At 38.3% G+C, this 24,978-nt stretch overlaps 1 pseudogene; it reads left to right on the plus strand.

Annotated features, from left to right (window-relative positions):
* Nucleotides 1–254: 254 nt before the first annotated feature.
* LOC143649307 (olfactory receptor 5L1-like) lies at nt 255–1,194 on the plus strand (annotated as a pseudogene).
* The last annotated feature ends 23,784 nt before the right edge of the window (nt 1,195–24,978 follow it).

Genomic DNA, 24,978 nt, shown 5'->3' on the forward strand with positions numbered 1-24,978 from the left:
TATTGTGGCAATATGTGCAGCCACCAGTATGGCTTTTCTGTATGCTAAATTTATTTTTGATCAGTGGACTCCAATATGGTAGTTCACAACTGGAGTAAATTAAAATTTTATTTTTCATATAACTTATATAAACAAAGTTTGATATAATCTCCATATTTCTTAAGTTAATATAAAATAACTTTTCCTCCATTAGTATGTTCCTAGGAGATAGACAAAAATATTATGTGGTTTCTTCTACATGCAGTATAGTGAAAATGGAGAAGGAAAACTAAAGCACTAATTCAGGATTCATTCTCCTGCAATTGTCAGACCTCCCTGAGCTGAGCATCTTCTTCTTCCTCATGTTCCTTCTCATCTATGGAGTCACAAGGATGAGCAACCTGGGTATGATCAAAGAGATGCAAGTCAGCTCTCAGCTTCACACCCCCATTGTGCTTTTTCCTTAGCCACTTATCCCTTATGGATTTTTGCTACTCCACCATCATTGTGCCTAAGATGCTGGCCAATATCATAAGTAAAGAAAAAGCCACTTCCTTTCTGACATGCACCATGCAATTATTTTTGTTTTGTGCATGTGTGGTCACTGACATCAACCTGCTGACTATGATGGCCTATGACTGCTTGTGGTCATCTGTTGCCCACTGCTGTACATGATTATCAGGTTGCAGAAACTCTGTTTGGGACTGGGGTTTGTCTGCTCTCTCTGTGGAACAGTGTGTTCTCTAATTCACATTTGTTTAGCTCTTGGGATCCCATCCTATAGATCAAATGTGATTAACCACTTCTGTGATTTACCCCCTCTCTTATCTCTTGCCTACTCTGATGTATCTATGAATGAACTACTCTTATTTATTGTGGACACTTTCTATGAGATCATCACCACATGATCATCTTCACCTCCTACATATTTACTCTCACCACCATCCTAAGGAAGTGCTCTGCAGAGGAAAGGCACAAAGCTTTATCCAACTGTGCCACCCATTTCACAGCCATAGATATCTTCCATGGACTGATCTTTTTCCTTCCTTGCAGGCCTAGCTCTGCCTACAGGATGGAAACTGAGAAAGTGGCCACAGTATTCTATCCAGCAGTGATTCTTGTGCTGAAGCCCCTGATCTACATGGCCTGCTGAACAAGGATGTGAAAGTGGTTCTCAGGAAACTGGTGGGGTTCAAATTGCTTTCTGCAGGGTAAATTTCCTAGTTGTACTTAAGGTTTCAAAATGAGGCTTTAAGTAGTAGCTTGTGTTTTAGTAGATGTGGATAAAATGGCAAAGTGGGAAGGACATTAATATTTAGGGGACCCTTTATAACTCTTTGGTGACTCTTTGTCTTGAGATTCTTCTTAAAATCCCCTTCATTGGTCAGCACATAAAAATATGTCTGTCACCTTTATTTCTCTTCTCTCATCCGTAAGTGTTTTAAGTGGCTTTATGGATGGTAATGTTATGCTACAAAATTTTGATTTCAAGTAACACGAATATATCTCTAACAAATTCACAAAAAGAGATTTCTTTCAATAATCCTAAATGTATCTAACTCGTTGTTTTGAATTGAATTCATTTTTATTTCAGGGAGTTTCCCATGAGCTTACTTATATTGGTTATTTTTAGTTATTTTTGCTAGTTATTATTCTTTCTTTACTATTTTTTTCATTTCAAGGTTTATAATTATGAAAACTTTAAAAAGTTCTCATCTTTAAAATGGAGATAATAATGATAGTGTACTTATAACATAAATTTGTAATGAAATTTATTTAAATTATCTTAAATATTTGATGCTTTTTAAAATATAAAAATCAATTATAAGATATAAGTACACTAGATGCTGTTATTAATATTGGTTTTACTTTTGCTTTTTGTTCCATATTTCACTGTGATTCTTGATTAAACAACATCAGGGGATGCATTTCCTTCCTTTTTTAAATTTCCATGACTTTGTTAATGTTTTTGTGTTCTGCCTCATTCTATTTTAACTATTCTATGCATTTCCAAATCTTACTTTTTGTAATTAAATTCCTGTGGCTCCTGAACAAATACCAAAATCTTGGGTTGCCTGAAACAACAGAAATTTATTTTTCAATGTTCTGGAGTCTGGAAATCTGAAGTTGGTAGCACTGGGCCAAAATCAAGCTGCTGCAGGGTCTCATTTCATCGTGGGACTCTAAAGGAAACTCTATTCATTGCCTTTTCCATCATCTTGTGGTTGTCAGCATTCAATGGCTCATGGCTTTAACACAGCAATATTGAAGGCAGCTTCAAATATCTCTCTGCTTCCTCTTTACAAAACTGATGTGTTTGTGTGTGTGTATGTATGAAATCACCTTAATCCTCTCTGATACAAACACTTACACAATCCAAAATACTGCCCTATCTATAAAGATTTAAGTTAAGCATATCTGCAAAGAACCTACTTCTAAATAAAGTAACACTTACAAGTTCCAGTTATTAAGACATATATTTATGTATGTGGTAACAGTAACAATTTCAAGTTTAATGCAGCTATCTTTTAAAAATGAAATAATAATCTGCATCCTGAGTCCCTACACTATTATAACTGCACTTATTTTCTCATTTCCATAAGATATCATTTAGTATTTGCTTATTGCTACATTTTTATTAAATTCACTTATTTATATGCAGCATTGATCCTTGTTGTTATAATGAATTGGGAAGATCACTTGTCTTGAGATTAAACAACTGTGGCCAGGTTCTGATTCTAATCAGTGAATTTGAGCAAGATACTTAAACTCTTTAACTTCAATTTTCTTAACTATAAGCTGGGAATATGCTTCCAGACTGAGGAAGTTACTGGAGGGCTCATGTATATTAACAAATCTTTAAGGACTTGGTTAAGAGATATATCATAATTAACTTTTCCTATAAAGAAAATTTTGAGGTCATTGTTCATGTATTATGCATTTAGAAATATGCCATCATCCCTGACAAAAATAGCTGCTCATTATTGCAATGAAATAAATGAGTATACACTGGCTCAAAGATAGGTTTTAGTGCTCTCAAAATTAAAATATGTCACTATTTTTCTTTACAAATATTTTAAATGACGTGAGATTTCCATATCATCAGGGACTTGCCATTTATGATGAAGGTAAGAAAAATCTTTAGCCTGTGCTTCTTCAACCATAGAATCATTTTGAAGCCTTGACATTACTGATATTTTGGACTAGAGAATCCATTGCTGTGGGTTTCTGTCTTGTGCATGTAGGATGTCTACCAATATCCTTGGCTTCTATGCACTCAATGCCAGTACCAGCACTGCTCTGTCTCTATATCTGTGATGAGCAAAAATATCTCAAGTTAAATGTCTATTGAAAACAAATCACCCCTGTTATGACCCACTGAATTGGAGATTATCAATATATAAAGCTGTATACTCTTAAGATATCTTTATAATATTGAACTACTCTGTATGTAAGAAGTCTTTTCAGGTAGTCAAATCCAGGTATTTTTCCAGATTGCTATTCAATCTTTTCTCCAAAGTTGACAGTGGCCCCTTACCTTGACATTTTAAGACCTCCAGTACATGCAGCTACTGGCATGTTACTAATGATATCTGCCTTTCCATTCTACTGAAAAATTGCAATGAGCCTAAAGGCCTATCTTTATGCTTTTAGCAATAAAAAGGCAACCTGTTTCTTTAGATCTAACTTTTAAATCGAGCTTCAAAGAAAGTTTTAAATATCAAGTTACTTCATGGGTAACTATCCCAGTTTCTTTGGAAAAATTGACCCATGCTCAGCGTTCCCCAACATGTTCAAAAATGAGATAAAGGGTTTCTCCTTGGATTTCCTTAAGCATTTTTAGATCTAATACATTCTGATCACTGTGGGGGTTCAGGAGCTATCAATCAGGCTTAAGCAAGGAGAAGGTATCCAGAGTCACAAGGTCCAGGGCAGAAAGTCCCCAGAGTTAAAAATTGAACAAAAATCCTTGTTAATAAACTAAAAGAATTGGATGTATTTTGCAAGAGCTAACATCATTTTTATGCTTCTGTAGATAAGCTTGCCTGTTTATAGCTGCAAACCAAGATGTGGCTCTAAAAAGATAACACCCCTTTCCTGCTTCTGTGGATAAGCTTGCAGTTTTTGCCTTTATAAGCCTGCCTTGAGAACCTCTCAGGGATGCCCTCTGAATCTTCCTTCTTGGGGGTTTCTGAGGCAGTTGCTTGTTGGTTAATAGAGACTCCAAATTGGCTTACAGTTTTTTGAATTCTATGGTCTCTCTTTTGTTGCACCCCACAATCACCTCCTTACTTACAAACAACTGGGGATGATATACGTTCTCATTCTTTTATTAAAAGCATCTCAGGTTTCCCTGGTAATCTTGGTGGGTCACTGTCTTTCTACCCACTTAGTTTTGGAAACTGTACAACGCCAGTTATCAAGAGTCAAGGTGACCGGTATCTGGAAAGACACTAGGGCACTAATGAATCACCTAGGGACAGATCTCCTTTCTGCTGAGGCCAATCCTGTGGGCACTTTGAAGATAAGAATTCCTTGATGCTGTCTTTGTCAAGAAAAGGATAAAGCCTGTCTGAAATTAAGTTACCAAGATGAAAGCATAATAGAGAAATAGGGAAAGACACATACATGATGGCATTTTGGTTTTAACATTTGGATCTTCTCTTGACTCATTTACATCTGAAATCTTAAGCCATATCAGCAAAAAACTGAGTAGAATAATGTCTAATCCCCTTTAAATATAATTCAAGACCAGTTTATTCTAAAAAATGTCTTTTTCCAATCATATTACAGTCATTAAGCAGCACATTCTTTCCTAAAATGATTTTCAAGCCTCCAAGCATGCCATAGTATTTCCCATCTCCAAGTTTTCCTTTCAGTTTTTTATCCCCTATCTTCCCTTTTTCACTATTTTGGACTTAAAACATCCTTAAGACCAAATTCACAGTATACACCTCCTCGTTTGTGTTTGAAACATTACCTAGTACAAAATATGCATGACTAAACTATTTGTTGAATGGAGATTTCCTCACCCATTCTGCCCTAGGATTGTCAGAATTCAATTGTATGGAGATGTAAATATATCACAGGACATATCAAAGTCAAATACAGAGAACACATTCGCAAATCACACATCTGACAAAACTTCTGTTTCCAGAGTATATAAAGGACTTTCAAAACAATAATATGAAAACAAAAGCCCTCTCTCTCCAAAAGGGCATAGATTTGAAAAGAAATTTTGACAGCAAAGGTAGATTGATAGCCAGCACATGAAATGATACTCAACATTATTAGCCATTTGTAAATGGAAATTAAAACCACAAGAGAGGGTCTGGCAGGTAAGGTGCTTGGAAATTGTCATACCTGTCCTAAAACAAAACAAAAATAAAGATGAATACAGTGAAAAAATGAAAAAGAACTCTTTTTAGACCCATCAGCTAATTTAAAAAGAGAAAACAGATGGATATAGAGAACCAAAGAGTAACTGCAGAAAAAGCATAGGAAATAAAACCCACTTCTGGGCCCAGAACCAGAGGTCAATGTAAATGATGGAGCATATGTTTGGAGTAGCTTGAGAGTGGCCCCCATTTTGCTCTTTGTTTGATTTTGTGGAGTCTGGGAAACACTTTCTTGAGGTTTGCCTTCAAGAACCCAACCAGGTTCCCTCTGTGATTTCCTGAGAAAAATCCCCTCCTACTTTCAACAGGGGGAGGAGGAAACTAGCCATTTAAAAACATACCAAGAGGGGGTGGTGTACTTTATCAAAGATCTGTCCTCAAATGAACTATTTTAAGAGAGGCAAATCATATTTGATTTGACCAGAACCTAACTAACATGAGGAAATATATCACTGATCTCTGGTTCCATGTAGCCTAAGGCAAATGAAAAGAGAAATTTCTTATTCCAATACCATTGAGTTTTCCTATTTCACTTCAAAAAAGTGTTGAAGCACCTGTGAAGATCATAGTTCAGGGGCATATGTTCACTAAAAGTTTGAAACCAAATCACAGGATTATAAGTGATTTCCTTTTTCCCACACCTTACCACAAAACCATAATCAGAGATTGCAATGGAAAGAAATGAAAGATTAGGAATTTATCTTAGAAGAAGTCTCCAAGAAAATCTAAAGTCACCAGGAGAGATACAAATAACACCAGAGGAAATTTCTGCCTCTAACACCTTCAGCTTAAAAAAAACACAGCCTAACTCATAAATGTTAGGCATGTAGTCACTAAGGAATCAAAACAGGTCAGCAAGTCAAACTGGACAGGTTTACTGAAGATGAGAAAGCAGTGAGAATGTAGGTGAGAGGGTGAAAGAGAGAAAGCTAGTGGGAGCCTGATAATGGCTCTTGCCTGGAGAGCCAGTGAAAGGAAAGAGGAAATGACTCTGGCTTTTTGTCACGGGAGCTGTATTTTAAAGGTAAAGTGATGTTGGGAGGGGAGGGTGTCACTACATCATGTGCCATCCCTTGATAGGATGAGGGCTTGTTAAATTATGATTTGATTGGTTGTTGGACTTCTGACACACTGCTCTATTACTGAGACACTGCTCTATCTCTTAACATCAGACTCTGTAAAAGAAACTTAAAGAAAGGAACTGAGAGATCTCCAGATTATGGAGTCTATTTTATATGTAAAATTCCTTTTCTGAGACCTGATATTCTGCCTATTATTTTAAATAAAATTTACTGGAGGGTGGATAATGGTGGCTCAGTGGTGGAGCTTTCATCTGCCTTGTCATGGACCTGGATTCAATACCCAGTGCCTGTCCATGTTAAATAAAAATGACTGGACTGGCATTAGGTTTAGGGAATGCCCTCACCCAGCCTGAATCAATTTTTAAAGGGAGCAGGGATATTGTGCTTGTCCTTTAGCTACTTCCTGTAGCCGAAAAGGAGAAGTTGGGGTGACATATAAATTGCTTTGAGCTGAGAAGGGGCATCATTAATTGGGTTTCTGGGCACCTTCAGCTAGAACAGGCTGGTAGTGAGGTTTTTGTGACAGACATAGGCTTTAAAATTTCTGTTGTATTAGGAGTATTTTCTCAGAGTTTTCTTGGTTGGACACAACTGTTATTGACCTGTGAACAAACTTAGATTGTGTAAGAGGCAAGGGGCTAGGAGGAAAATTAATAGGAGGATAGTTTAAGGGTCAATGAGGGGGAGCAGAATAGCTCATAAAGTAGTGGAGAAGAATGAAAGGAAATTTAGAGGAAGTTTTCCAGTCAAGAATAATTTTGCATTTGCTATTATACTTGCATAAGAGTAAGCTCCAAAATAGCCTCTCAACTTGATCTGAAATCTCTTAGACACTGTTTTAGTTTTCTAGCTTCCAGAATGCAATATACCAGAAACAGAATGAATTTTAAAAAAGGGAATTTAATAAGTTGCTAGTTTACAGTTCTAAGACTGATAAAATGTCCCAATTAAAGCAAGTCTATAGAAATTCCCAGCAATGGCATCCAGGGAAAGATATCTTGGTTCAAGAAGGTTGATAAACTTAAGGGTCTCTCTCACTCAAGTGAGAAGGCACATGGTTGTCATGGTCAGGTTCATGTGTCAACTTGACCAAGTGGTGGTGTCTGTTTGTCTGGATGGGCAAGTGCTGGCCTGTCTGCTGCAGTGAGGACATTTCATAGAATTAAATCATGATCATGTCAGCTGTATCTGCAAATGAGTACATTTGTAATCAGCCAAGGGAAATGTCTTCTGCAATGAGTGATGCATAGTCTAATCACTGGAAGCCTTTTAAGGAGGATTTAGAAGAGACAGACCTTCCTATTTCAGATGGTGAACCTGTACTGTGGAGTTCATACAGACTGTCCATCAGAATCATTGGTTTCAAAGCCTGCCCTGTGGATTTTGGACTGCATTTCCACAGTCACATGAGACACTTTTATAAATTTTATATTTGTGAGTGTTCCCTGTTGATTCTGTTTCCCTAGAGAACCCTAACTAATACATTTTGATACCAGAAGTGGTTCTTAAGAAACAGAATCTTAAAAATGGGTGTTTATGAATGGTTTCTACTCTGATTGGACTCAAAGGCACTAAAAACTCTGATTCCCATAATCATAATGAAGTTCCCAATCCGTGGAGTGAGTTAGAAAATGAGATAGTCAAAATATCATCATTGGATTCTCCTAATGCTTTGCTTCTATGAAACCAGGCTCTGGGGATAACATTTTTGACATCTTTATGGAGTTTTGTGGAAATAAGAGGTATAGAGATGTTGGCTGGCTGTTGTTAGATACACTGGATATATTAAGGAGTGAAAGGGTTGGGCTTAACGCTTCAAACAAGTTTAAACGTCGTCTGACAGAGTTAGAAGTTTCTATGAGTATCCTAAGGAAAATCTTATTTCCTGTAGCCATAGACTTGAGATCTCTGAAAATCAGACTCAGAATCTTATTGTTAGAGTAGCAACTTTACAACATAAACTGAAATCTCAATATTGCATGGTGTCTGCCATTAAAGTGAGGGTATTGATTGGAAAGGTGTGGGACCCTGAAAAATGGGATGGTGACATATGGATTGATAATGATGTCAGGTGTGAGGTGGAAGCCCTAGGTCATACTGAGTCTTCTCTAGATTAGCCTGCAATAGTCTTCTCTGAAGACATAGCTGCCCCACCTCCAACCTGCCTTGAGGAGTTGGCCACCCAGCCTTCACCTGAAGGGATTTGTCCTAGAGTGATTAATCCTATTTCACGAGATGAAACTGCAAACAAATGTCCTGAAGCAAATGGCTTGGAAGATATTTCTAATTCCATTTATGGCCCACCCCTTCCACCCCTCATTTCTTCCAGACTTATAACTACACTTAAGTCCCAACAGGCCCCTAAAGGTGAGGTACAAAGCATCACACATGAGGAAGTATGTCATGCTCCTCAAAAACTGTGTGAGTTTTCCAAATTATATAAACAGAAATCAGGGTAATATGTGTGGCAATGGATTTTAAGGATGTGGGATAATGGTGGGAGGAATGTAAGGCTGGATCAGGCTGAATTTATTGATATGGGCCCACTAAGCAGAGATTCTGCATTCAATGTTATAGCTCATGGGGTTAGAAAAGCTATTAACAGTTTGGTCAGATGGTTCGTTGAAACATGGATCAAAAGGCAGCCAATAAATTTGTGAGATTAGCACCATCATCTCTGAAGAACTCTGTTGTTGTGCTTCTCTAGGTCAGTTATTACTGTAGGAACTGCTGTCACTGAGCTGGAATCTTTAAACACAATGGGGATGATTGGATCCTGAGTTAGCAGTAGGCAGGTGGCAGCACTTAATCACCAAAAGTAGGGTAGATGTGGCAATTATAATAGACAGCAAACTCAAAGCAAGCATCAAAATTATATGACTCACAGAGATTTGTGGCATTGGCTAGTAAATCAAGGGGTACCTAGAAATACTACTAAATTCTTGTTTGAGCTGTATAAACAAGAGTTCCAGGTCAAGTGAACAGAAGTCTAACCTGAATTACAAAAACACAGAGTCATGGTCCCTTTATCAATTTCCTCACTTGAGACAGTTTATAGACCAGAACCTGTTGAATGAAGGGGAGGTCAGGTCCGTTTGGTGGAGAACCCTGTTACACTGCCACAAATTCATATTGTTAATCTTCCTCCAAGCCTTCCCTGAGGAGACCAAGGGCCTTTTACCAGGGTAACTGTGCATTCAGGAAAAGGAAATGATCAGATATTTTGGGGATTATTAGACACTGGTTCAGAAGTGACATTAATTCCAGGGAACCTAAAATGATGCTCTGGTCCACCAGTTAGAGTGAGGGTTTATGGAGGCCAGGTGATCAAATGAGTTTTATCTCAGGTCCATCTCACAGTGGGTTCAGTAGGCCCCTGGACCCATTCTGTAGTTATTTCCCCAGTTCCAGAGTGTATAATTGGTATAGACATAATGAGCAACTGGTAGAATCCCTACGTTGGCTCTCTAACTCATGCTGTGAGGGCTATTATGGTAGGAAAGGCCAAGTGGAAGCCACTAGGACTGCCCCTCCCTAGCAACATAGTAAATCAGAAGCAATACCAGATTCCTGGAGGTATTGCAGGTATTCCTGCCACTCTTAAGGACGTGAAGGATGCAGGGGTGGTGATTCCCACGATATCCCCATTCAACTCTTCTACTTGGTCTGTGCAGAAAACAGATGGGTCTTGGAGAATGTCAGTGGATTATCATAAGCTCAATCAGGTGGTAACTCCAATTGCAGCTGCTGTTCTAGATGTGGTATCATCGCTTGAGCAGATCAATACACCCCCTGGTATCTGGTATGCAGCTATTGATCTGGCAAATGCTTTTTTCTCGATAACTATTAGTAAGGACCACCAGAAACAGTTTGTTTTTAGCTGGAAGGTCAGCAATATACTTTCACTGCCCTACCTCAGGGGATTATCAACTCTCCAGCCCTATGTTATAATCTTTTATGCAGGGATCTTGATCGTTTCTCCCTCCCATGAGACCTCACACTGATCCATTATATTGATGATATCATGTTGGTTGGAACTAGTAAGCAACCAGTAGCAACTACTCTAGAATTACTAGGTAGGCATTTGTGTGTCAGAGGATGGGAGATAAATCCAACAAAAATGCAGGGGCCTTCCACCTCAGTGTAATTTCTAGGTGTACAGTGGTTTGGGGCATGTCAAGATGTCCCTTCTAAGGTGAAGGGTAAGTTGCTGCATCTGACCCCTCCTATGACCAAAAAAGAAGCACAAATGTCTAGTTGGTCTTTTTGGATTTTGGCAGCAACATATTCCTTATTTGGGTGTGCTACTCTGGTCCATTTACTGAGTGACCAGAAAATCTGCTAATTTTGAGTGGGGACCTGAACAACAAGAGGCTCTGCGACAGGTCCAAGCTGCTCTGCCACATGGGACATATTATCTATCTGATCCAGTGATGCTGAAAGTGTCAGTGTCAAATACAGATGCTGTCTGGAGCCTTTGGCAGACCCCTATAGGAGAATCACGGTGCAGATCCTTAGGATTTTGGAGCAAAGCCTTACCATCTGCTGCAGATAACTAGTCTCCTTTTGAGAAACAGTTTTTGGCCTGCTACTGGGCCTTAGTAGAGGCTGAACACTTAACCATGGGTCACCAAGTTATCATGAGACCTGAGTTGTCTATCATGAGCTGAATGTTGTCTGGCCCACCAAGGCATAAAGTTGGGTATGCGCAGCAGCACTCTATTTTGAAATGGAAATGGTATATATGAGATAGGGCCAGAGCAGGTCCTGAAGACAAGTAAATTACATAAAGAAGTGGCCCAAATGCCCATGGTCTCCACTCCTGCCACATTACCTTCTCTTTCCCAGACCAGAGCTATGGCCTCTTGCAGAGTTCCTTACAATGAATTGACTGAGGAAGGAAAAACTCAGGCCTGGTTTACAAATGGTTCAGCATGATACGCAGGTACCATCTGAAAGTGGACATCTGCAGCATTACAACCCCTTTCTGAGCTGTCCTTGAAAGACAGTGGTGAGGGGAAATCCTCCCAGTGGGAAGAACTTTGAGCAGTGCACCTGGTTGTTCATTTTTATTGGAAGGAAAACTGGCCAGAGGTGCATTTGTATACTGAATCATGGGCTGTTGGTAATGATTTGGCTGGATGGTCAGGGATTTGGAAAAACCATAATTGGAAAATTGTTGACAAAGAGGTCTGGGGAAGACATATGTGGATAGACCTTTCTGAGTGGGCTCAAAACATGAACATATTTGTGTCCCATGTGAATGCACACCAGAGGGTGACTTCAGCAGAGGAAGGTTTTAATAATTATGTGTATAAGATGACCTGTTCTGTGGATACCATTCAATCTCTTTCCTCAGCAAGCCCTGTCATTGCCCAATGGGCCCATGAACAAAGTTGTCACGGTGTTAGGGATGGAGGTTACACATGGGCTCAGCAACATGGACTTCTACTCACCAAGGCTGACTTGGCTATAGCCACTGCCAAGTGCCCAGTCTGCCAGCAGCAGAGCCCTACAATCAGCCCCCAATATGACATCATTCCCCAAGGTGGCCAGCCAGCTACATGGTGGCAGGTTCATTACATTGGACCACTCCCTTCATGGAAGGGACAGTGATTTGTTCTAACTGGAATAGACACAAAACTCTGGATGTGGGTTTGCTTTCCCTGCATGCAATACTTCTGCCAAAACTACCATCCATGAGCTTAAAGAATGCCTTCTCCATCATCATGGTATTCCACATAGCAGTGCTTCTGATCAGGGAACACATTTTACAGCAAATGAAGTGCAAGAATAGGCACATGCTCATGGAATTCTCTGGTCTTACCATGTTCCCCGTCATCCATAAGCAGCTGAATTGATAGAATGGTGGAATGCCCTTTTGAAAACTCAATTACGGTTCCTACTAAGTGGCAATACCTAGAAGGGCTAGGATAATGTTCTCCAGGAAGCTGTATATGCTATGAATCATTTCCCACTGTATGGTGCAATTTCTCCCATAGCCAGGATCCATGGATCCAGGATCCAAGGGGTGGAAATGGGAGTGGTACCACTCACTATTACCCCTAGTGATCCACTAGGAAAATTTTTGATTCCTGACCCTGCAACCCTGAGCTCTGCTGGTCTATGGATTTTAGTTCCAAAACAGGAGTGCTTCCACCAGGAGAAACAGCAATGTCTCCATTGAACTAGAACCTAAGACTGCCACCTGGTTGCTTTGGGCTACTTATCCCACGGGATCAACAAGCCAAGAAAGGGATTACTTTATTGTCTCAGGTGACTGTCCCTGATTATCAGGGGGAAGTAAGACTGCAACTACATAATGGAGGTAAAGAAGAGATTTCCTGGAATATAGGAGATCCCCTAAGGCATATTTTAGTACTAACATGCCCTGTGATAAAAATCAATGGAAAACTGCAAGAACCAAACCCATGTAGGCTCTTCAGGAGTGAAACTTCAGGAGTGAAGGTTTGGGTCACCCCAACAGGCAAAAAACCATGGCCGGCTGAAGTGCTTGCTGAGGATAAAGGGAATATGGAATGGTTAGTGAACGAAGTTAGCGACAAATATGAACTTTGATCACGTGATCAGTTTCAGAAAGAAGGACTGCAATGTTGTTTTGATCCTGTTATATTATTTAAGTTTTAAGATATCAAGTTTAAGAATGAATGTTGCCCAAGTTTTTGCGCCCTATTCTAAAGAGATTTAATGTGTTTCCTTTATATGCAGGACAGTTGAGTATCGTTAGGTAAAAGAAAAAAATGTGTGTTTTACTGTTTTTATTTGGAAATTGGGTATGGTTTAAAGTGATATATATATAGCTGGCAAGTTGACAAGGGATGGGCTGTCATGGTCAGTTTCATGTGTCAACTTGGCCAAGTTGTGGTACTTGTTTTTCTGGTTGGGCAAGTACTGGCCTGTCTGTTGCAAGGAGGACATTTCATAGAATTAGATCATGATCATGTCAGCTGCATCCACAGCTGATTCCATTTGTAATCAGCAGAGGGGGGTGTCTTCTGCAATGAGTGATGCTTAATCTAATCATGGGAAGCCTTTTAAGGAGGATTCAGAAGAGACAGTCTCTTCCTGTTTCAGCTGGTGAGCCTCTCCTGTGGAGTTCGTCCAGACCCTCCATCGAAATCACTGGCTTCACAGCCTTCCCTAAGGATTTTGGACTCAGCATTCCTGTGGTCACATGAGACACTTTTATAAATTTTATATTTGTGAGTGTTTCCTATTGATTCTGTTTCTCCATAGAACCCTAACTAATACGTACATATACTTTCATTTAAATACATGACAACATGTTAAAATATTTTTATACAGGCTTAAAGGTATTCAGGTGTCTACATGATTTGAACATCACTTAATCAGTACAACAAGAATATACATGAGGCAAGATGGCAGCTTAGCAATGTGTGCATTTTAGTTTGTCCTCCAGAAGAACTACTAAATAACCACAAACAGTACAGAACAGCTCCTCGAGCCACAATAGTTACCAGACACACAGCGCATCCCAGTGTGGACCAGCTGAATGGGCTGTGAGCCTCCCCAGAACTGTGAGTTCCCCAAGCCATGGCGGCCAGCACCCAGTGCCCCTCCCACACAGACACCTTCCCAGAGGGAAAGGAAAGAGACTCTAAAAGCAGCAGTGGCTGAGTCCAACCAAACACCAATTGTGGCATTAATTAACAAATTCTGACTACTAAAAATAGGCCCCCAACTCAGGAGAACTGGGTCAAGGCAGGGGTCACTTATTGGGTTAATGGAAAAAGAGTTAAGGGGAGGAAACAGAGTTTTTTGTGGCTGTGTTTCTATGGAGACTTGGCTGCTTCTGGATTCAGTGGCGGGACTACTTGGGCTTCAACTGCCCCAGGCATAGGCAGAAACGGACTATTTTCAAGGCTGTCTCCCACCTGTGCCTTCCCCAGGGGAGGGGTGAAGCCCAACTCAGGTGGAATCCCTCCCTCAAGGAATTCAGAACCCAGGGCTTGGCAATTTGAAGCCATTAGAACCAGCCTACACCCTCTCCTCTGTCTCCACCACACCCCCAGCAGGGAGAGTCTTCCAAAGTTAAAGGTGCTACAACATCTTTTGCTGGCAGGACTCAAAGGAAGACAAGCACCACATACCAGGCAGGATAAGAAAAACAGAGCACAGAAACTTCACAGGAATGCCTTTTAAAGTGCTGGGTCTCACCCTCAGGGAAAACTGATGCAAGTGGCTCCTTCCCCCTGATAGGAGACCAATTCAGTCCGGGAAAACCCGGCAGGAGTCTATAATACCTACATAGACCCTGCTAAGGATGGGGTGGGAAAGGCACCATACAAGCAGGGCAAAAAACAAGAAAACAAGAACTGAAAATTTATCCTCTGTTAAACAAAACCTAAGCTAGAGGTCCAGAAAAAGCTGAACTGAAGGTCAAAGAACAGATAGACAACAAATTCATCTAGCAAGAAAACCCTAGGTAAGATAAGTAAAAGCAATCTCCAGAATAAAATAGTTAAAGTAATTAAATGTCTAGACACCAGCAAAAAAAAACAAATCACACCAGGAAAATTGAAGATATGGCCCAGTCAGAGGAACAAACCAATAGTTCAAATGAAATACAAGAGCTGAAACAATTAATTTGGAATATACGAACTGACATGGAAAACTCATCAAAAACCAAATCAATGAATTGAGGGAGGATATGAAGAAGGCAAGGAATGAAAAAAAAGAAGAAGAAATGGAAAGCCTAAAAAGCAAACCACAGACTTATGGGAATGAAAGGTACAGTAGAAGAGATGAAAAAACAATGGAAACCTACAATGGTAGATTGCAAGAGACAGAGGTTAGGATTAGTGAACTGGAGGACGGAACATCTGAAATCCGACAAGAAACAGAAACTATAAGGAAAAAATGGAAAAATATGAGGAGAGACTCAGGGAATTGAATGATAACATGAAGCGCCCAAATATACATGTTTTGGACGTCCCAGAAGGAGAAGAGAAGGGAAAAGGAGGAGAAAAACTAATGGAAGAAAATATCACTGAAAATTTCCCAACTATTATGAAAGAACTAAAATTATAGATGCAAGAAATGCAGCACACCCCAAAGAGAATAGATCCAAATAGAAGTTCTCAAAGACACTTACTAGTAAGAATGTCAGAGGTCAAAAGAAAGAGAGGATCTTGAAAACAACAAGGGAAAAGCAATCCATCACATACAAGGGAAACCCAATAAGACCATGTGTAGATTTCTCAGCAGAAACCAAGGAGGCCAGAAGACTGTGGGAAGATAGATTTAAATAACTAGAAGAGAAAAATTGCCAGCCAAGAAATCTATACCCAGCAAATTTGTCCTTCAAAAATGAGGGAGAAGTTAAAACATTTTCAGACAAAAAATCACTGAGAGAATCTGTGACCAAGGGATCAGCTCTGCAAGAAATACTAAAGGGAACACTAGAGACAGATATGAAAGACAGAAGAGAGAGGTGTGGAGGAGAGTGTAGAAAGAAGGAAAATTAGACATGACATATAAAATACAAAAGGCGAAATGGTAGAAGAAAGTACTACCCATACAGTAATAACACTAAATGTTAATGGATTGAACTGCCCAATCTTAAGACATAGACTGGCAGAATGGATTAAAAAATAGGATCCTTCTATATGCTGTCTACAGGAAACACATCTTAGTTCCAAAGATAAACATAGGTTGAAAGTGAAAGGTTAGGAAAAGATATTTCTTGCAAATAACAACCAGAAAAGAGCAGGAGTAGCTATACTAATATCCAACAAATTAGACTTCAAATGTAAAACAGTTAAAAGAGACAAAGAAGGATACTATGTACTAATAAAAGGAACCATTCAACATGAAGAGATAACAATCATAAATATTTATGTACCAAAACAGAATGTCCCAAAATATGTGAGGCAAACACTGCAAACACTGAAAAGGGAAATAGACACATCTACCATAATAGTTGGAGACTTCAATTCCCCACTCTCATCAATGGACAAAACATCTAGACAGAGGATCAATAAAGAAACAGAGAATTTGAATATCATAATAAATGAGCTAGACTTAGACATTTATAAGACATTACACCCCACAACAGCAGGATACACTTTTTCTCAAGTGCTCATGGATCATTCTCAAAGATAGACCATTTTCTGGGTCACAAAGCAAGTCTCAACAAATTTAAAAAGATTGAAATCATGCACAACTCTTTCTCAGATCATAAAGGAATGAAGTTGGAAATCAATAATAGTCAGAATGCTGGAAAATTCACAAATACATGGAGGCTCAACAACACACTCTTAAAGAACCAATGGGTCAAGGAAGAAATTACAAGAGAAATGAGTAAATATCTCAAGGAAAATGAAAATGAAAATGAAAGCAAAACATATCAAAACTAATGGGATGCAGCAAAGGCAGTGCTTAAAGGGAAATTTATTGCCCTAAATGCCTATATCAAAAAAGAAGAAAGGGTAAAAATTCAGGCGTTAACTATCCACTTGGAAGAACTGGAGAAAGAACAGCAAATTAACCCCAAAGCAAGCAAAAGGAAAGAAATAACAAAGATTAGAGCAGAAATAAATGAAATTGAGAACATGAAAACAATAGAGAAAATCAATAAAACCAGAAGTTGGTTCTATGAGAAAATCAATAAGATTGATGGGCCCTTAGTTAGATTTACAAAAAGAAGAAGAGAGAGGATGCAAATAAATAAGATCAGAAATGGAAGAGGAGACATAACCACTGACCCCACAGAAATAAAGGAGGTTATAACAGGATACTGTGAACAAACAACTTTACGCTAATAAATACAGCAATGTAGATGAAATGGACAACTTCCTAGAAAGACATGAAGAACCAACTTTGACTCAAGAAGAAATAGGTGACCTCAACAAACCAATCACAAGTAAAGAAATTGAATCAGTCATTAAAAAGCTTCCTGAAAAGAAAAGTCCAGGACAAGATGGCTTCACATGTGAATTCTACCAAACATTCCAGAAAGAGTTAGTACAAACCCTGCTCAAACTCTTCAAAAAAATTGAAGTAGGGGGAAAGCTACATAATTCATTCTATGAAGCCAACATCACCCTCATACTAAAACCAGGCAAAGATATTACAAAAAAGAAAACTACAGACCAATCTCTTTAATGAATATAGATGCAAAAATCCTCAAAAAAAACTCTAGCGAATCAAATGCAGGAACACCTTAAAAGAATTGTACATCATGACTAAGTAAGATTCATCCCAGGTATGCAAGGATGGTTCAGCATTAGAAAATCTATTAATGTAATACACTGTATCAAAAAATCAAAGTAGAAAAATCACATGATCTTCTCAATTGATGCAGAGAAGGCATCTGACAAAATTCAACATCCTTTCCTGTTGAAAGCACTTCAAAGGATAGGAATACAAGGGAACATCCTTGAAATGATAAAGGGAATATATGAAAAACCCACAGCTAATATCATCCTCAATGGGGAAAAACTGAAAACTTTCCTCCTAAGATCAGGAACAAGACAAGGATGTCCACTATCACCACTGTTATTCAACATTGTGTTGGAAGTTCTAGCCAGAACAATTAGACAAGAAAAAGAAATGCAAGGCATCAAAATTGGAAAGGAAGAAGTAAAACAACCACTGTTTTCAGATGATATGATACAATATTTCAAAAACCCTGAAAAATCCACAGCAAGCTACTAGAGCTAATAAACATGTACAGCAGAGTAGCAGGTTAGAAGATCAACATTCAAAAATCTGTAGTGTTTCTATACACTAGTAATGAACAATCTGAGGGAGAAATCAAGAACCGAACCCATTTACAATTTCAACTAAAAGAATAAAATACCTAGGAATAAATTTCACTAAAGAGACAAAAGACCTATACAAAGAAATCTACAAAAAAATGTTAAAGGAAATCACAGAAGCCTAAATAGATGGAAGGGTATACCGTGTTCATGGATTGGAAGACTAAATATAGTTAAGATGTCAATTCTACCTAAATTGATTTACAGATTCAACAAAATACCAATCAAAACCCCAACAACTTACTTTCCAGAAATAGAAAAACCAATAAGCAAATTTATCTGGAAGGGCAGGGTGCCCCGAATTGCTAAAAGTATCTTGAGGAAAAAAATGAAGCTGGAGGTCTCACACTGCCTGACTTTAAGGCACATTGTGAAGCCACAATGGTCAAAACAGCACGGTACTGGCATAAAGATAGATATATTGACCGATGGGGGAATTTAATAGAATGCTCAGATATAGACCCTCTCATCTATGGGCATTTGATCTTTGATGAGGCAGTCAAGCCAACTCACCTGGGACAGAATAGTCTCTTCAGTAAATGGTGCCTAGAGAACTGGCTATCCATATGCAAAAGAATGAAAGAGGACCTGTATCTCATACCCTATACAAGAGTTAACTCAAAATGGATCAAAGATCTAAACATTATGTCTAAGACCATAAAACAGTTAGAGGAAAATGTAGGGAGATATCTTATAAATTTTATATTTGGAGGTGGTTTTATAGAACTTACACCTAAAGCAAGAGCACTAAAGAAAGAAAGAAAGAAATGGCAACTCCTCAAAATAAACACTTTTGTGCATCACAGAACTTCATCAAGAAAGCAGAAAGACAGCCTACACAATGGGAGACAATATTTGGAAATGGCATATCAGGTAAAGGTCTAGTATCCAGAATTTATAAAGAGATTGTTCAACTCAACAACAAAAAGACAGCCAATCCAATTACAAAACGGGAAAAAGACTTGAACAGACACCTCTCAGAAGAGGAAATACAAATGGTGAAAAGGCACATGAAGAGATGCTCAACGTCCCTGGCCATTAGAGAAATGCAAATCAAAACCACAATGAGATATCATCTCACACCCACCAGAATGGCTATTATCAACAAAACAGAAAATGACAAGTGCTGGAGAGGATGTGGAGAAAGAGGCACACTTATCCACTGTTGGTGGGAATATCATATGGTGCAACTGCTGTGGAAGGCAGTTTGGCGGTTCCTCAAAAAGCTGAATATAGAATTGCCATATGACCCAGCAATACCACTGCTAAGTATCTACTCAGAGAACTTAAGGGCAAAGACACAAATGCACACTTGCATACCAATGTTTATAGCAGCATTATTTACAATTGCAAAGAGATGGAAATAGCCAAAATGTCCATCAACAGACGAGTGGCTAAACAAACTGTGGTATATACATACGATGGAATATTATGCAGCTTTAAGACAGAATAAACTTATGAAGTATGTAACAACATGGATGGACCTTGAGAATATTATGCTGAGTGGGATTAGCCAAAAACTAAAGGACAAATACTGTATGGTCTCACTGATGTGAACTGACATTAGTGAATAAACTTGGAATATGTCATTGGTAACTGAGACCATCAGGAAATAGATATAGGGTAAGATATTGGGTAATTGGAGCTGAAGGAATACAGACTGTGCAACAGGACTGAATACAAAAACTCAGAAATGGACAGTGCAATACTACCTAACTCTAATATAATTATGTTAAAACACTGAATGAAGCTGCATGTGAGAATGATAGAGGGAGGAGGGCTGGGGACATAAATGAAATCAGAAAGAAAAATAGATGTTAAAGATTGAGATGGTATAATCTAGGAATGCTTACAGTGTATAATAATAGTGAAATGTACAATGTACAAATTTTAAAAATGCTTTTGCATGAGGAAGAACAAAGGAATGTTATTACTGCAGGGTGCTGAAAATAGATGGTAATTAATATTTTAAAATGTCACCTTATGTGTGAGACTAAATCAAAAAATGTTTATGTGGTACAAAATTTATATTTTGACTAGTGCATTTCCTAAAATAACTTATGTAGATACTTTGATTGAACACCATATGTACTTGAAATCTCAGGTTGGACATGAGATTTTGTTGCTTTGTCCGGAGTGATGTCTCGTTGAATCCTACAGTGATTTGATCAGTGAGTGGAAGAGTATTTGCAAAGCCTCCTTCAGGGAATGGTGAGAGTGGGGAGAAATTCAACTTCCCCACGTTGAATTCTTGATATTCTCACAAGCAGTGTGGACATCCAAAGCTACAGACTGAGCCCCCAGTCTTGGTGTTTGTCCATATGAAACTTAACCCCACAAAAGATAGGTCAAGTCTACTTAAAATTTAGGCTTAAGAGTCACCCCCAAGATTGCCTCTTTTGTTCTCAGACGTGGCCTCTCTCTCTCCAGCCAACATGATGAGCAGTCTCATCACCCTCCCCCTCTCTGCATGGGACATGACTCCCAGGGGTGTGGACCTTCCTGGCAACGTGGGACAGAGATCCTAGAATGAGCTGAGACTCAGAATCAAGGGATTGAGAAAAAACTCTAGAACTATCTGAGAATTAACATCAAGGGATTGAGAGAACCTTCTCGACCAAAAGGGGGAAGAGTGAAATGAGACTAAGTGTCAATGGCTGAGAGATTCCAGAGTCAAGAGGTTATCCTGGAGGTTATTCTTACACATTAAGTAGATATTGTTATGTTTTTAAATGGCAACTGACTGAAAAATCAGAGGAACTGAGTCTGAGTTTAAAAAGTTTATTGTCCTGGGGTGAGGTTCCCGGGTCCAGGTGCTTCAGGTTGCGGACCAGGGAAGTCATGCCCCCCTGGGGGCGGTAAGGTTAGATATAGGCTAACTAGTGAGCATGCTGATGATGCCTATGGGGCCTCCTGTGGTAGGTTAAGAGTTTCACGTGCTTTAGGGCCAGGGGCATAGCTATGGGCCTTGGCCGGGGGCATAACTATGGGCTGTGCACAGTGGGCATAGGTACAGGCTGTGTGCAGTGAGGGTCCTTTGTTTGTCAGGCCAGGTCCTGATTGGCTGAGTTTGAACAGCTGTATGCCCAGATATGCTCTAGTTTTAATACAGGTGGGGGCCTTCCAGCCAGAGGTTTCTGGGCCAGGCCTTTCAGATATCACTTTGTTGTTCAAGATGTAATGGAACAGCTGGAGGGAATTGCCTGAAAATGTAGAGCTGTGTTCCAGTAGCCATGTTTCTTGATGATGATTGAACAATGATATAGCTTTCACAACGTGACTCTGTGATTGTGAAAACCTTGTGTCTGATACTCCTTTTATCTACCATATCAATAGAAGAGTAGAGCATATGGAATAAAAATAAATAATAGGGGGAACAAATGTTAAAATAAATTTAGTTTGCAATGCTAGTGATAAATGAAAACAAGGGGTAATGGGTATGTTATGTATAATCTTTTTTTCTCTGTTATCATTTTATTTCTTTTTCTGTTGTCTTTTTATTTCTTTTTCTAAATAGATGCAAATGTTCTAAGAAATTATGACTATGCAACTATGTCATGATATTAAGAATTACTGATTATATATGTAGAATAGAATGATCTTAATGTTTTGTTTGTTTGTCATTAATTTTTTTATTTAATAAAGAAAAAAGAATATACATTAAGAACAGATCTGCTTACAGCAATAGTGCTTTACATTAATAGACCAAGCCACATGGTCTGGAACAAGAAAAGGAACATCTTACCCATCCAGTACAGTATTTGAGAGATTAAGCTACCTGGTCTGGGGCAAGAAATGGAATATCTCCCAGCCAGTCCAGTATTCTTCTTCCATCATATAATATTCTCAGATTAATACATTAAGCCACCTGGTCTGGGGCAAGAAAGGAACCATCACCTAGCCAGTATAGCATTCTTAGTTTAAGAGATCAAATCACCTAGCATGGGGCAAGAAAAGAAACATCACTCACTCAATACAGTACCTTCTTCAATTTTTCTGCCATGTCATAAGGTTCTCAGATCAGTATTCTTAGACCAATATATAAAGCAGAGTACCTGGAATTCCAAGTAATGGCCCATGCTTTGTAGTTTCCCATTAATGCTTGACAAAGAGTATAGCAAGAGAATAAACAACAAAGTAGAATCAAAGATGCCTTATACTGGCCAATGTTATCAACATCAAACACAGAGTCCCAGTGAGAGATCTCCACCAGAACTGCAAAGAGTCTTGGGAAAGAGTGTGTATAACCTTTACTTCCTTATCTATTTCTTTTAAAGCAATTTCAATAGAATTTTAATTATCTGATATATATATATATATATATCTGATATATATATACAACATTCTACATGTGAAACAGTACAAGTCCATTTTGAGCAGTTGTTAGATTTAGCCAAGTCCAGTTCTGTCCAGTGGCTGATGTTATTCATCACAGAAGTTCTTCATCTGCATCAGTCAGGAGTTCAGCACAGATCCGGTAGTGAGAGATGTTGTGCACTCAGGCACAGGTATGAGCTCACATGCCAGACTATTAGCCATTCTTCTGGAAATAATTCCGTTGAAGATAATGTATACTGTAACATACTTATTCATGAATAAAAATTTTATTAATAGGCAACATTGTTAATTCATTTTTTTCTAGCATAGGTCATTATCATAGTATTATCATTGTCCTCTGTTATTATTTCAGTGGCCTTTGGCCTATCTTGGTTGTGTTTCTTTATTCTGACTTTAGAGCAAATTTTGATAAGTGGAGTCAAATCCTCATGCATGAGATGTTACATTAGGAGCATGATTTTGTTTTTCCCAGTTTTCTATTTATAAGGACTAACTATTCATTGCCCTTAAAAAAAGAACTATTGTCACTTTGGATTTGTAAAAGGGGATCCATAATATAATGATATCTAAAGTTTTATAAATATTTCTTTGAGTGTAACATTGATATAAACAGTTAGCAAGCACTGCAGAGAACATGTCTACACAGGTGCATATGCATTGAATCAATTTGCCATATTTGAGCAGGGAGTGTTCCTCTTGCCAATTTCCCTGTTATTTATTTTTGTTATTGCTTTTAAAGCATCTTTTTTACAAATTTAACATTGATTTTTAATCTGATATAAAATAGGAAATGTAAATCAATCCCTCTGGTTTGTGTCCACCTATACATACGTTGTGTGCTTAAATGTCCATATTGCCAGTGCACCTATTGTGCATGAGCAAAGTCTTCTTCAGTAATGGTATTCATAGCAGTTTTTGCCTAGGCATTTGCAGTATCATTATACGCATGTTCAGGTGAATTTAAGCTTAAGTGGGCATCTACATGAAAAAACAGATACATTAGTACATTGAATAATTTCTCATATTTGTTCTTCCATATGTTTTTATCCATAATTCCCTTCTATGTATTGCATTTCCCAATTACTCTGTAGCCTATAGGCCACTGCCTATGAATCAGTAGATCTTTTACAAACAGTGAGGTGATTCATTTTTCTTACACAGCCGAGGACATGATTAAGTTAACGTAAAGTACAAGAAGTTATTTTGATAAAACACAGACTTTCTGATTTTTACACTGATTATGTAGAAAATACTTTTATAACTTTTCACTAAAAGAGGCCAACAGTCCAAGTAAATTTTATCAGAGACAAACTTAAATTTTAGTCTTGCATCAGTATATTATTTGACATTAAAGTTTTCAAAAATTTTATAGATAGGTCCATAAAATTTTTCTTGAATTTAATGATAATTTTCTTTTCCACAAACCTTCAGCAAATTACTACATCTGTTCAAGCTTTGTCTTACATTTCCCTCATTTTGTAATAGCCATTCACTTTATCTTAGGACAAACTATTATCTTTTTTCTTTTAATAAAACACATCCTTTATATCTTTCATACTTAAGTCATTACTTCAAGCAAACATTTCACCACATACAATGACCATGAAAAATTTCTCAGAATAATGTCAAATACTTAAAATTAATACATATTTGCAACATCAATACACGATTTTTAAAATAAGAATTAATGGTACGTATCAAGACAGGAATATTTTCAAAGTCAACAAATTTTAAGTTAAAAGAAAAACTGTGAAGATAAGCTTGCAAGCAAGGAGCTTCTCAATATTAAATGGCTTTCCCAATTCAAAAATATAAGATATAAAACCATAGGGGAGCCAAAATTTAGGGTCACAGATAATGGGGTTTGGCCTAAGCCCTTTGTCTGAAATAAAGGGCTAAATTAGGGTACAGAGGGGCCAATGGAGCTGGATGCAGGTCTTCTTCTTTGCTAGGAGTAGGAGCATTATCAGTATTCACTATATGATTATAATTTGGTTTATATTTTTCTCCATACATTCTCTTTATCTCATTATTTGACAAACCATTAATACTTTCCTGGTCAATCCCAGTTTCCAGCAGGGCTTGGAACATGTCTCTGTGGGAAATCTGGTTACTGGTATTAGGGTACCAACTCCCATTATATCTCTTGGTCTTTCCTTCTCCTGCATTCCAGTCTCCCATGTCTCCCAGCTCTGCCATTTTATCAAAGACTTTGTTAAGTAGATTGCTTGTGTCTCCTAACAATAAAGTCATTATCAAGTATTTATATGCTGGAGGTGCTGTCTTAATGATATCATTTCTTTTTGCAGCACTGACAAGGAGGATGTGGTATGTGTTGGCTTCTCCTAATATGATTGCTGACTGCATAACTTCTTC

This window comes from Tamandua tetradactyla, chromosome 11, assembly GCF_023851605.1.
Source record: "Tamandua tetradactyla isolate mTamTet1 chromosome 11, mTamTet1.pri, whole genome shotgun sequence".
Classification (NCBI taxonomy): domain Eukaryota; kingdom Metazoa; phylum Chordata; class Mammalia; order Pilosa; family Myrmecophagidae; genus Tamandua; species Tamandua tetradactyla.